Source organism: Saimiri boliviensis, chromosome 4, assembly GCF_048565385.1.
Source record: "Saimiri boliviensis isolate mSaiBol1 chromosome 4, mSaiBol1.pri, whole genome shotgun sequence".
NCBI classification, from domain to species: Eukaryota; Metazoa; Chordata; class Mammalia; order Primates; family Cebidae; genus Saimiri; species Saimiri boliviensis.
Genome location: NC_133452.1, coordinates 31,225,572 through 31,240,341, shown reverse-complemented (window position 1 = coordinate 31,240,341; position 14,770 = coordinate 31,225,572). Strand labels below are relative to the sequence as shown.

Below are 14,770 nucleotides of genomic sequence, written 5' to 3'. Positions count from 1 at the left end.
CGGCATCCCAGGGACCTCATCAAATGACCTGATACCCAAATGACATAGGGTGCTTATTAAAATACAGACCTGAGGCCCATCCCAGACAACCAGAGTATGTGAGGAAAGGGCCCGAGAATTACCTGGGGGCATCATCAGCCAAGTGGGGGCCCAGCTGGCTTGTGCACTATGGCACTGCCATAAACTGGCCACAGGTAAGGAGTAACCTTCCACCACTTGCTCAGGGTAGACAGCAAAGTAAAGCCTTGGCAGAGACTCGCTCACCCCTCACTGCTCAGCACACAGAGGCTGTGGTTCAGTAGGGTCGCCTATGACAGCCTCTCGACCTGCACCCTCCCCAGCCTCCTTTTACCCCAAACCTTCTGATGCCTTCCCTGTCCTGTTCATTCCACCTGCTTCTTGAAGCAGAAATGAACTGGCTTCCTCCTCTGCATCTTCAATCTCTTTTTCTAGATAATGTGTTCCTTTCCCTTTGCTGACAACCTCTGATCCTCTACGGCAAATCGCCTCTCCTCGGCCAGCTGCTCCTCCAAGTCTCCAAGCTTCCTCATCCCTTGCACCTTGGCATCCACACTGATCCTTCCATGGGTCGCCAGCCACCTCAGAAATGAAGACTGAATATGTTGACCGGGCTGGCTCTGAGCCTGATCACCAGCCTCCAGTGTTTTTCTACTATAGTTCTACTTTTATCTTTTTTTTTTTTTTTTTTTGAGACAGGGTCTCACTCTGTTGCCCAGACTGGAGTGCAGTGGCATGATCTTGGCTCACTGCAATCTCTGCCTCCTGGGTTCAAGTGATTCTCCTGCCTCAGCCTCCCAACTAGCTGGGATTACAGGTGTGCACCACTATGCCCGGCTAATTTTTGTATTTTTAGTAGAGATGGGGTTTCATCATGTTGGTCAGGCTGGTCTCAAGCTCCTGATCTCAGGTGATCCACTGGCCTCGGCCTACTCATGCCTTTCATGTTGCCCTAGTTGTTCCAAACCTTTAGGTTTTCCCTGAAGCCTATACTCCCTTCACACCCAAATTCAAAGATAACCTCCCTTTGCACAAAACTTCAAGAGTCAAGCCCCTCCTTACTCCCTGAGGAAAGCCCTTGCCCCTCTTCCCTCTGGTCTATACATCCTGTCCCATCAACCACCAACCCCAGCCCTGATCTTGTCAACCTGCTGTCTGTGGCTGTACTTCATCAAACCCAAGCTCCTCTGCCTTCCATTTCATCCCCCTCAACAGAGGCCAGCCTGTCTGTATGGCCTCCTAGTTCTCCGTCCTCTTCAGCGTCATCCCTGACCCCTGAAGCAGCGGTTTGCCCTCTCCATTTGGAGAACTGGCCTCGCCCCAGGAAGTCATATAGGATTTCCCTCCTTTGCACCGTGGGCTACTGAGTTCAGGCCACTGATACTTCTGTCCATCAGTGATGATCAATTCCTTAAGAAAAAATCTGGCCAGGCGTAGTGGCTCCAGCACTGTAATCCAAGCACTTTGGAGGCCAACGCGGGCGGATCACCTGAGGTCGGGAGTTCAAGACCAGCCTGACCAACATGGTGAAACCCCGCCTTAAAAAAAAAGAAAAAGAAAAAATTTAACTTTGTGGATGGTTCAGTAAAATTTTGCTGGATAATGTAAGAAGCAAGGCTTTAATCCTTTCCTTTCCCCTCTCAAAAATATGCTGGAACAACAGAGAGAGGAGATAGCAGAAATATTTGAATGAGGCAGGGCTAGGTTCTAATCCTGATTTCAGCAGGCCTGTGTACTGATTAACCACTGGATCTCAGGCAAGCCTCTAGGAAAAAGAACAGCAATACCACCACCTAGTGACCGTATGGGGCAAGCACGGAGCACTCAGGAGGCACTCAGAACTCTTTGAACTTGAGAATTTGCTATAATCAGCAAAAGGAATAAGTAAGGGACTATTGATACCAGTTATCAAGGGGGGAATCACCAGTCGTAAATATTATACTGCGGCTTACATTGCAAAAAAAGAGGAGAATTATGAAAGCTTTCAAATACTATTTAAAGTAGCCCCTCCCCTTTATCTGTAGTTTTGCTTTCTGCAGTTGAATTCAGGTACCTGGTCAACCATGGTCTTAAAACATTAAATGAAAAATACCAGAAATCAACAACTCATACGTTTTCTTTTATTATTTATTTGTGATGGAGTCTCACAATGTTGCCCAGGCTGGAGTACAGGGCATGTTCACCACAGCTCACTGCAGCCTCCACCTCCACAGCTCAAGCAATCCTCCCACCTCAGCCTCTTAAGTGGCTAGGACCACAAGTACATGCCCTTATGCCTGACTAATTTTTGGGGTTTCTTTTGTTTTGCTTTTGGTGAGGTGGGTAGAGACCTCTTCCTGTGTTGCCCAGGCTGATCTTAAACTCCTAGGCTCAAGTGATCTGCCTGCCTCAGCCTCCCAGCACACTGGGATTACAGACATGAGCCACCCTGCCCAGCTAATTCTTAAGTTTTCAATTGAGTGCAGTTCTAAGCTACGTGATGAAATCTACGACCATCCTGCTCTGTCCAGCCCTGCACGTGCATGTGAATCATCCTTTTGTACAGCGGATTCACACTGTAGACACACAATCTCCTGGAAAAACATAGTGTAATAAGGCTCCATAGGATCCATGGTTTCAGGCATCCACTGAGGGCTTTGGAACCTATCCCTCATGCATAAAGGGAGACAACTGTAACTTTAGAAGTTCCCAATTGAAAATGTTTTTTGGGTTTGTTTGGGGTTTTTTGCTCAGTTATTCCACGACAACAAATGCATTATCATAGCCATAATCAAACTAAAGAAAATATCACCCTCAAGAAAACTACACTGCTTCCTGGTCCCCAAAACACAACATTAAATTTCACTTTTCAAGTGAAATCAACATTATCACTAGTCAAGATTGCAAAGGTAATTACTAAGAAGTCCCACACACACATTTTAAGGTACCTGTCAATTTAGCTTCCATCAAAGAAAACAACTGAATGAAAGTAGAAAACGAGATTCTTCATATACAAAAATGACTGTGTAAAACTACACAGGCCAGGTGCGGTGGCTCATGCCTATAATCCCAACGCTTTGGGAGGCTGAGGTGGTCAGATCACTTGAGGCCAGGAGTTTGAGACCAGCCTAGCCAGTGTGGCGAAACCCCACCTCTACTAAAAATACAAATATTAGCTGGGCATGATGGCATGTGCCTATAGTCCCAGCTACTGAGGGAGACTGAGGCACGAGAATCACTTGAACCTGGGAGATGAAGGCTCCAGGGAGCCAAGATTGTGCCACTGCACTCCAGCCTGGGTGACAGAGTGAAACCTTCTCACAAAAAAACAAAAAGAAAGAAAAAGCAAAAGAAAAACTACATATCCAGAACTAAAAAGTGAAAACTGACAGGTATGTAGGTAATTGCCCTTAAGGAAACAGGTCTGTGGATATAATTTTAGTAGGCTGCTCTAAATATTTTCTAAATACTGTAAGACAAATGAAACAGGATAGCTAGGAGCTATTTCAGCTTTTTAAAAGAAATTCTGATGGAGCAAAACTTTGCCTGTAGACAACAATTAACCTTTCTCCAAAAGCATCACATATATATCATGCTGTATATCGAATGCCACTGCCACAGGAAATCAGTTGTCTGCAGCCTTATAAATCAAAGTTGACTTGCTTTCTCATTTTCTGTTATGGACCTTCCAACCCAAACTCTGTCACAGCAGTTCACTTCGAATTTTAAAAATAAAGTTAATTTAATGGAGCCTTGATGAATCCCATCTGAAAGCCATCAAGACATAGACACCCACTTTCACACAAACCAGAGAATCAGTAGAATTCAAAGACTTATTGAATCTTGAAGCCGGAAATTATCCGAGTGACAAATAATTCACATCTCCTATTATTCATAGGAGGTAGACGGGTTCTGTGATTCCGCCACTGTCCCGGAGGCAGTCAATAGCACTGCTGGGGCTAGAATCCCGATGTCCTTGCCCCAGTCCAGGCTCTGCCCCCTCTACCATGCTTCAGGTCTGTCTCTGAAGTTCGTCATTCCCCCTTGACAGTCTTCAAGTACATCAGTGAGTCACATTTCCGTTTCCTCTCACTGTTCCAAATGCTGGGCTTTGTAGCACAGAGTTCATTCATTCACAATAATGCTAATTCACTCACAGAGACTGCTAATACACTTAGGAATGATGACTGAACACGCAACCCTCAAATCAGTGAGGCCAACGGCTAACTAAATTTAAAAATAAAAGGAAATCTAGCCCTTAGCACTTAAAATACTTCCTTTCAACCTACTGTAAAACAACAAGCTCACTTTCATTAGGAGATGAAAAGTGAGTCATTTCTTTAATCCAGCAGACGGTCTCCCCAGGCACAAACTCATGCACATTATACTTCATGGGACCTTTTAAATATTTACTTGTTAGCAGTATTCTTCCTTTCAGGTCAAAGATTATAGTATTTAGCAACACAAAGAAAGCTGAAGGATAGAGTTATGAATTAGTCAACTGCTTTGCCAAGCCTTCCATTTGTTAATTCAGTCCAACTTCAAAGGGGATTTTAAAGAGAAGTTCAGCTGTCAGAAATTAACCCTAAGAAAACTACTGAATCAAAAAGTGACTTGGACAGTTTTTCCCAAATTGGTGTTAAGGAAAGACTGTTCAGTGGTAGGTGTAGGAGCAAAAAGTATTTTCCTGTGCAAATAAGTTTAAGTCCAAGTTTTTAAAAGGTTTTTTGTCTTGATCACAACAGTACTTTCCCAGCCTTTGACATGCTAATGTTGCTGTAAATTTCCAGGGATGCAGTGAGAGTCCGTTTATTTCGGTCACATTAATTATCTGGTTGGGGGGTGGGGATAAAATAGGAGAAATGAACTACAGTGATTCAGCAGCTTCTAAGCAACAGAGAAAGGGTTTTGCTAAAGTACCGGTGTTGTTGGTGATCAGTAGCAAAGAACAGTTAGACTCTCATTCACAACTATTTCAGGACAAGGTGGGAGTATCTGTTCAGTCACTTGGGAGAATAAACCTAAGTAGAACTACATCCTTGAAAGCTTAACTTATTGCCAATAGGACTGCCAATTTCGATGGATTCCTGCAACCACTCCCTGGCTCAAAGCAAAAACAGCCCCTGTACCTGTTCTTGGGGACTGATGTGAAGTCGCTGAATATTTTTCCTGAACTCTTTGATCTGCATGCACTTGACTATTTCAATGTTTTTTGACCGTGGCTGTACATCAGAATCACCTAGGGAGCTTTTCACTCTACAGATGTATGAGCCCAATGCCAAATCTACAAAATCCAGTATGATTCCAAATACGCAGCAGCCAGAGCCGAAAACCACTCTTCTGCTTCCTAGGAAGATCAAGACAACAGACACATAATTGACAGTGCATGTACTTTAAATGGAGCACATTGACACCGACAAGGGAAGGGCTACATTGCAAGATTTTAGTAAGTCCCCAAGTTTACAGAGAAATCTGTCACTCACTCAGAAGCGGACTTCTTCTATTCTGGATGATTTTCACAAAGAAAGAAAAACGTACTTTGAAAGAAGCAAAGTGCCTAAAACCAGGAGTGCACCACAAAACTTGTTCAGGAGCAGACTGCTGTGGTCACATGGCTGCTGATTCACATGTGACCCCGGACCCTGTTCCCCTACACCAGCCCCATCCGGCACATGACCCTAATTTGCAACTCAACATTTCACTGTATGTCTTGGACCCTTGCAAATCACCTTAGAAATTCCAAACCAGAAATTCCCACTATGCTGAAGCCAAGCTTATTGTACAATACACAACCCAGGGTGTTGGCCTCTCTGGGTTTTCTAAGTACGTTTATCAATCACCCACAGAATATAAAAAGTAATTTTTGAAAACTATTTTCTTCCTAAATAATATTTCCTTGAGCTGTTTTATGCATATAGTCTCTAGGCAGTATGTGTTAGGAAAAGGAACAGGCACTACAAGGAGGAAGAGAGTCAAAATTAAATATATAGGCTAGGTGCAGTGGCTCATGTCTGTAATCGTACCACTTTGGGAGGCCAAGGCAGGAGGATCACTTGAGTTTGGGAGTTTGAGACCAGCCTGGGCAACAACATAATGAGATCTTGTCTCTGCAAAAAATATTTAAAAATTAGTCGGACGTGATGGCAAGCACCTGTCGTCCCAGCTACTCAGGAGGGCAGAGTGGGGGGATCACTTGCGCCCCAGGAGTTCCAGGCTGCTGTGAGCTGTGATCCTGTCCCTGTACTCTAGTCTAAGCAACAGCGACTGACACCCTATCTCTTTTCTAAAATAAGCTATATTAAGTCTTTTTTACAAAAGTGAATTTCAATAACTTCAATATCCTAGGGGAACCTGGAATCAATTATAAAAAGATTCCCTCTTTCCTTTCTGAATTTTTTTAATCAGCAGAAAAGATATTTATGTACAATGAATGGGCAAGAATAGCATAGCATACAGGTAAAGTTGAAAGATTTCTGAAATAAAACACTGAGTCCTATGGAGACAATGAGTAAGAGAAAGCGGGAAGTGAGGGGTCCAGAGGCTGCCATGCCATCCTTGCACCTGCGCTCCATGATCTATATAATTAGCAGATCCAACATAGCCCGACTTTCATTATCAGCATGGTGATATTTCTTGGTCTCTTCCCCTCCAACACTGCCCTTCTTCTAACCCCAAGAGAAAAAAATGGCCATAAACCCCTACTTGGAAGCTAAAACCAAAAATATCCAGGATGAAAGTATGTTTTCCTTTGCAGGTCTTATGCAAAGCAACTAGCAAAGGCATAGAAAGGTAATGGTCTGAACGTCTGCCAGTATTTAGTGTCTCCAAGGAAGGCAAGAGGGTGGAGGAGGGAGAATCTACCTCTGCCTGGGAATGGAGTAAACTTAGATATGCTGCTAAAACCCACCGACCATCAGGACTGTGCAACAAAGAGGTTAAACTACCTCCCCAGGGCTCTCCCAGCACTCCAACCAGGGCTCCCAGCCGCCAGCACTGACTCTACTTGGCAGTTTTGAATAAACAATACAACATCTCAACTATTGTTAAACTACAATGGGAGGCCTCCAGCATCATGTGGAAATTGTTTTTAAAATGAACGCTTTTTCATCAACTGCATGAAAAGCACTTAATAAATCCAGAAACAGACTAAAAGGATTATGTGGACAAGTCAGAATGTGATTTTGATGGACTAAGTGGATTGCTGAAACATCATGACATTTAAATCCAAGTGCAGAAACTGAACTGTATTTCATGTGTTAAAATGCTTAAGATTATAAAGGAGTGATACACTTGGCAAGGTAGCCGAGGCTCTTAAAAGAATCAGCAGCACCACAAAAGGACATCGAGGAGCTCACTGCAGCTAATTTAAGCGAAGCTGCTCCTAAGAGGTTAACCAAGCTTTCTAAGTCTTTAAGTTCACATCCGTTTCTCACCACATTCAGTTGGCAGGGTAGAGGGGAAGCCCTGAAAGCTTCCATGAGATAATCCTTTAAATCAGTCTCTAGAGGCAATGGCAGCAGCAAATTATTCATTCTTACCTTGCATGAGTTAAGCGGAACAGACAAACTCTCTCAAGCAAAGTTTCAAGTGCTCAGGGTTCCCGCCTTGCAATCAAAAAGTTAAGACCTCCCAAGATTCAAGACCAGCCTGGCCAACACGGTGAAACCCCGTCTCTCCCAAAAATATAAGAAATTAACTAGGCATGGTGGCACACACCTGTAATCTCAGCTACTCAGAAGACTGAGGCAGGAGAATCGCTTGAACCAGGGAGGCACAGGTTGCAGTGAGCTAGGATCACACCACTGTACTCCACCCTGGGCAACAGAGTAAGATTCTGTCTTTAAAAAAAAAAAAAAAAAAAAAAAAAGTTAAGTCCTCCAAATAGCGAATAGAATACAAAAGCCTGATTAAGTGCTGGCATATGAAGCCATCAATCCATAAAAATGGCTGGTTTGTTTCTGAAGTTTTGATCTGGCATCATACAGCATAAGGAACAAAGAATTTACAGGAAATTATTTCAGGAGGCTGGAAATTTTACATCCATCTCAGATACTATTATTTCCCTTTAATAGTAAATCTGCGTAACTGTTGATTTGACTAGTTTTCATTTGGTTGCCTGTGCTATTAATTGTCACAGAACTTTAGTCCAAAATCAAACCAAACACCATCCTATGCCTCACTTCCAGGTACTAGGTACATGATGTTCCTTTTTGGTTATTTTAGTGTGGATTCCTTTAGCAGCTGCACATTAAAGAGACCAAGAAGGGAACATTATGAGCTGGTCAGGTACCTGTAAGCAGCAGGACAAACTAATCACCCTCTGCTGTGAAAAGCAGGCCTCTGCACAGCCAAAAGCAGCGAAGAATGCACACGGCCCTGTATGCATGTTATCTTTCAATTAAAAGTTAGAAAACAATTTTTTTAAAAAATTGCTATGGCCAGGCACAGTGGCTGACACCTGTAATCCCAACACTTTGGGAGGCCAAGACAAGCGAATGACTTCAGCTCAGGAACTGGAAACCAGCCTAGCCAGCCAGGTGAAAACCCCAGCTCTACAAAAATTGCAAAAACCAGCCAGGTGTGGTGGCACGTGCCTGTAATCTCAGCTATTCAGGAGGCTGAGATGGGAGGACAGCTTGAACCTGGGAGGCGAAAGTTGCAGTGAGCCAAGATTGTGCCACTGCACTCCAGCCCAGGTGACAGAGCAAGACCCTGGCTCAAAACAAAAACAAAAACAAAAACAAACAGTGTTCTTTTTTCTTTTTTTTTTTTTTTCTGAGATGGAGTTTCGCTCTTGTTACTCAGGCTGGAGTGCAATGGCGCGATCTCGGCTCACCGCAACCTCCGCCTCCTGGGTTCAGGCAATTCTCCTGCCTCAGCCTCCTGAGTAGCTGGGATTACAGGCACGCGCCACCATGCCCAGCTGATTTTTTGTATTTTTAGCAGAGACAGGGTTTCACCATGTTGACCAGGATGGTCTCGATCTCTTGACCTCGTGATCCACCTGCCTCAGCCTCCCAAAGTGCTGGGATTACAGGCGTGAGCACCACGCCAAGCCCAAACATTGTTCTTCTATGTCACATATAGCCTTATATCAATTTGACAGCTATACTTAAATATAAAACTATCTAATAGGTTTGCCAATAGGTCATTTGGGGTTAAAAATAAGAGAAATGCAGGCTGAGCGCAGTGGCTCACGCCTGTAATCCCAGCACTCTGGGAGGCCGAGACGGCCGGATCACCTGAGATCAGGAGTTCGAGACCAGCCTGACCAACATGGAGAAACCCCGTCTCTACTAAAAACGCAAAATTAGCCAGGCCACCAGGCCGAGACGGCCGGATCACCTGAGATCAGGAGTTCGAGACCAGCCTGACCAACAGGGAGAAACCCCTTCTCTACTAAAAACACAAAATTAGCCAGGCATGGTGGCGCATGCCTGTAATCCCAGTTACTCAGGAGGCTGAGGCAGGGAGAATCGCTTGAACCCAGGAGGCAGAGGTTGAAATGAGCCAAGATCAAGCCACTGCACTCCAGCCTGGGCAACAAGAGTGAGACTCCATCTCAAAAAAAAAGAAAAGAAAAAAAAAGAGAAATGTGATCTGTTATCAAAAGCTAAGAGACATTCTAAATAATGTAAAAATCTAATATAAACTTACCATTTCATATTTCTTAGTTTCAACTCCTGATAAAACAAAAGTATGTATTTTATTTAGCTAGTGAATTGTCAACTGGTATCTGAAATCCCCTAATGAAAACCTTAATCTCTTTAATTTTCCTGCATTAAGTGGAAATAAATTAACACATAGAATGAACGCGTATTTCTTGAGGGCCACCATACACCAGGTATAGAGGGAACTGCTAAGGACCCAGGGATGAAGGAGGGCAACACATAGCCTGACCTTAGTGGGGTTAACAGTCAGGCAAAAAGGAAGGCAGGGGAACGTGAGTGAGTAGGCACGGATTACAGCAAATGGTATGTAACTTTGAAATTTGTGAAATGCATGGGGTGGTTGTTGTTTTTGAGATACAGTCTCACTCTGTGGCCCAGGCTAGAGTACAGTGGTGCAATCTCGGCTCACTGCAACCTGTGCCTCCCAGGTTGAGTAGCTGGGATTACAGGTGCATGCCACCACACCCGGTTAATTTTTGTATTTTGAGTAGAGACAGGGTTTTACCATGTTGGTCAGGCTGGTCTCAAACTCCTGACCTTGTGGTCTGCCGGCCTCAGCCTCCCAAAGAGCTGAGATTATAGGCGTGAGCCACTGCACCTGGCCGAAATGCATGGTTTTATTTTACACATACCCTGTTATATATGCAATAAAAGATGTGGCATGTATAAATGTTACCCAACAAGAACTAATTAATGGAATTCACTAATAAATAAATGGAATTTGTCCCTTTCATTCTTACCGATATTTATCGTTTGAGGGGGTTGGAGGGTTTCTTTCACTCTCTCCTTTCTTTTTTCCTACATTTACCTTTGACTTTCTCATCTCCTAGTCTGGTTTTAAATTCTTGCTTTCTGACAGTCATATCTATGTTGCTTAGTTGTTCTCCTTTCGGTATTAACAAGTATTGGAGTCCTTATCAAAAGTGCTGGCCTAGCTTTCTATTACCTTATATATTTTCCCAAATTGCCTCCTAGTAAGTCTGAAGTTTCACTTCTATTAGTTCATTGGCACATCTAACCCCAGATCAATTTCCTTCCAAAACAAGCAGGACTCCTGTGCCTCTTATTGGCATTTCTACATTTATTTTTTTAGCCTATTATCATTCACTTAATTCAATAATGCAAAATGCTTGGCAAATCCCATTTAAAAACTTCCAAGAGATGGCCTGAACTTAAATCCTTTTTTTTTTTTTTAGCTGATACTCTGAATTAATTTTTATTGGCTTGATCTTGTATAAACTGTATGAATCTGAGGGACACAGAATGATCTGGTAATTTGCCCAGTGTTTCCTCTCAAGTCCCACACGTTTGTGGAAGGGGCAGATTAGAGGTATATAAAGCTTTTAGCCGGTGCTGCACATTATGCACGCCTCCACAAATAATAGCTATTTTAAGTAGCATATATCGGGAGGAATGTGGGCTTCCCCCTTCCTGTGGAAATAGTTTTTCCTTCTTGCCTTCCTTTTAAGCAATCATTCTCGATTCTTCTTTTAGAAGAATTTTAAATTTTAACAATCTATGCTGTTGCCTCTATTTTTGTTGTTGTTGTTGTTGTTGTTGTTGTTTTGTTTGCGTTTTTATTTTCAAAGACAGGGTCTTGCTCTGCTGCCCAGGTTGAAATGCAGTGGTATGATCACAACTCACTGTAGCCTTGAAATCGTGGACTTGGGCCATTTTTCCACCTCAGCCTCCAGAGTAACTTCCCTGACCCTGCCCCGTAGACACGGGGTCTTGCTATACTTCGCAGCCTGGTCTCAAACTCCTGGCCTCAAGCAATCCTCTTGCCTTGGCCTCCCAAAATGCCAAGACCACATGCCCAGCCATGCCTCCATTTTTTTAATGCACAATTCTTGCCTCCACCCACAGCAATACAACCACAACTTTTGCCCCCAATATGCTGATCAATTATAAATGTCTGCTGTATGTTTAAGCCTCACTGCTACAACAGGTGACTGCTTCTCTGCTTTCGTCTTCTTTGCTGACCCTTTTCTTCAGATTGCACCTCCAAAGGTGATGTTCATACACGGCCCTTTCTGGGATTCTCTCTTCTTTTCCCTGGTGATAGCTTCCAGTCAACACAGCTTCCACCAGAACACGTTCTGACTCTCCAAAACTGCTTCCAGCACGAACTCCTCAGTCACCACGCCCAGCTTTCCTGGCTGGCTGTGTCTTCAACTCAACACTTCCAAATCAGAATTCTGTCTTTCCTCAAACTCAGTCTCCGCCAAGTTAACACCAAACCTATCAACCCCACCGCCTAAGGTAGAAAGTTCTAAGTCAACATGGGTTCCTCCCTCTCCCTTTTTGAATCTCCTTAATCCATGTCCTTAATTTGGGCCCTAATTAAATGAAAGGGCCTGTACAATAATAGGTACTCTGAAAAGAACCACAATCTATGGGCTTCATTCCTCCTTAATTCTCCCTCACCTCATTATCCCATGAGAATGGGCTTCTAATAGGTCTTCCTGCTTCCCTTTCCCAGTCCATCTAACCAGTGGGCGTCGTAAGACCCAAAGGTAACACTCAGATACTTAAAAGTGTCATACTACAATGCTTGTCCAAATTTCGTTCTCATATTAGTTAGCATTCCTTAGCCAAACATAACAGCAACTACATTTAAGCAATGGGAACATGTTAGAAGCCCACAGTGGTAGTTCATTGAATCCAAGATTAGGAACACAGCTGACCTCCAGGAGAAATGGGGAAGAGTCAAAAATCTGTGAAGTCATTTCTTTCCATGTCTTGTTTGTGCCTTACTCTTTCTCTCTGCAAATCACCTTCCTGTACTTCCCAGTTGACACAGCAGGGCAGTGGCTTAGAGCACCAGCTAGGGGTTGAACTGTGTCCTCTGAAAAAAGATATGGTGGAGTCCTAAACTCTAATACCATATTTGGAGATTAGGGTCTTTACAGAGGTCATCGAGTTAACTTGAGGTCATCAGAGTAGGTCCTAATTCAGTATGATTGGTCCTTAACGAATGGGGAAATATAAACACGAAGACGGAGGCATACAGGGAAGACAGTGTTAGAACACCCAGGGAGAAGATGACCATCTACAAGCCAAAGAGAGAGGCCTGGAATAGATCCTTCCCTCGCAACCCTCAGAAGGAATCAACCGTGCCAACATCTTGATTTCAGCCCAAGCACCCAAATCTACTACCCAGAGAAATAGACCTCTCAGTTTTGCTCTCTCCCATTCATTCTCTCCTTCTTCCCCTCTCTTCCTCCTCCCTTTCAATACCAGTTCCTAGGAGGAGATCTTGTCATCTTGGGACTGCTATTCAACCTCATCTACTCCCCTGAAGCGGGATCCTTGAACAAACATGGCTTTGGGCATCAGGGTTAGGGATGAGGCAGGCAGAGAAGTACATCCTTATAAGGTATAAATCTGAAATGCAACACAATTGCCATGATTTGGGGGCAATATTATAAAAAGCCCCCGCCATTGCGTCATAGCAAATACTGTTTAAACTCTATCAGCTTGATTGCTGGTACACACAAGTCAAACACAGCAACGCTCTTGTAAGTGACAGAGTCATACCCAGCTGTCATGACTGATTCTACTGGGATGCCCAAAATTTCGTGGTTGCCAGGCTTGAAATTTTACAGTCAATAATATTAAATAGTTAGGTGCTCCTAAGAAACATTCCAATTCACACTCCTTTCACAATAGTATTTAACATAATCTCCAGGTTAACTAGGAAGAAAATGGGATCAAGCAAATAATTTCCCATTTGCTTGAAAAAATGCAAAAAGCAAATTTTTGCTTCACATCAAACAGTGCTTTGAGGTGCCAAAGCACTATTAAGGATAGAGTTTTGCCTTCCCTCGTGAATTAATGCAGAATACTTGATACAGACCCTTCCCCACCACTACAAACTGCAGTTCTTTTTCTTCTCCCCTCACCACACGCCCCACACAACGACACCTTATGAGAGCAAGAAAAATGAAAAGGTATGACAGAGTGCCTACTTCTAAAAAGTAAGCAAATCATCAAAAAGCAGGAGAAAATGAAGAAAGGAAGTTCTCAACAAGAGTAGTGCCTCACCCTAGCAGACAGGCACTTGGAAATGTGTGGGGCATTCTGGGTCATCAGGGTATCTGGGTAACACCACCAACATTTGGTGGGCAGGCAGCAGGTTTACTAGACATCATACAGTGTGTGTGACAGCATACTGTCCTATGTCCTGATAGATTTAAAAGGCTTTAGATGTTTATGTTGGTTAAAAAAGCCTCTCATATCATATTTTTGTTACATGAAAACACAATGCTTATGTTTGACTTTAATGTATGCCAAAATTTCCAGGAACACAGCTAACACTGAATAGAAAGATCACTTTCGTTTGCTTTCTTTGGAATTTTGTCAAGAATTGTTCATCATTTCTGAAAAATCACATCACTGACCACCTAACCACATGTAGTGTTTGAGTCACTAGCTTTTTCATCGTGGTAATTCCACATACATGTAAGCATCTAATGGTTTCAGTCCATCTTCCAGTAAGTATAGTTTTGTCTGTGCAATGAATATGAAAATATAGAAATGATTTGAAAAGGTAGAAATGAATATGAAAAGGTAGAAATTAAAGAAATATCTTCTTTAATTTCTCCTTAGATTGCAGGTGGGACACTATATTGACTTTTTAAGCATGCATGAAAGGATGTATTATATTGCCTATACAATTCTCATTTTAGGGTAGAAAAAAGATATTAAAAGTATTTCTTATGGGTGAGAAGCACTGACCTACAGGTTGTGCCAACACTTCCCCAGTGTAGCTGCCTACCTGCCCCAATTCTTTCAAACCTTGATGACGATTCCCAGCAGAGAAGGTGGTAGAGGTGGAACTGTCTCCCACCTTAAAAATCAGTTTTTGGCAGGGCACAGGGGCTCACACTTGGAATCCCAGCATTTTCGGAGGCTGAGGCAGGAGGATCATAGAAGCCCAAGAGTTAGAGACCAGCTCAGGCAACACAGTGATACCCCATCTCTACAAATAATAATTTTTTAAAAAATTAGGCTGAACGTGGTGGCTCACGCCTATAATCCCAGCACTCTGGGAGGCCGAGGTGGGTGGATCACTTGAGGCCAAGAATTCAAGACCAGTC

General features: G+C 43.2%; 1 protein-coding gene across 5 annotated transcripts in view; it reads right to left on the bottom strand.

The window, feature by feature from the left end:
- The window catches only part of NHSL1 (NHS like 1), a 276,841-nt gene that overhangs the window by 165,690 nt on the left and 96,381 nt on the right, over positions 1 to 14,770 (bottom strand). For 3 of the 5 annotated variants that reach the window (XM_074397388.1, XM_003926872.4, XM_074397389.1), the window contains exon 1: positions 1 to 14,770. This exon is cut by the window's left edge; it is cut by the window's right edge and continues 18,132 nt beyond it. The exons of the other annotated variants lie outside the window; for them this stretch is intronic. The gene's annotated coding sequence lies outside the window, so the exon portion shown is untranslated. 5 annotated transcript variants of the gene reach the window in all.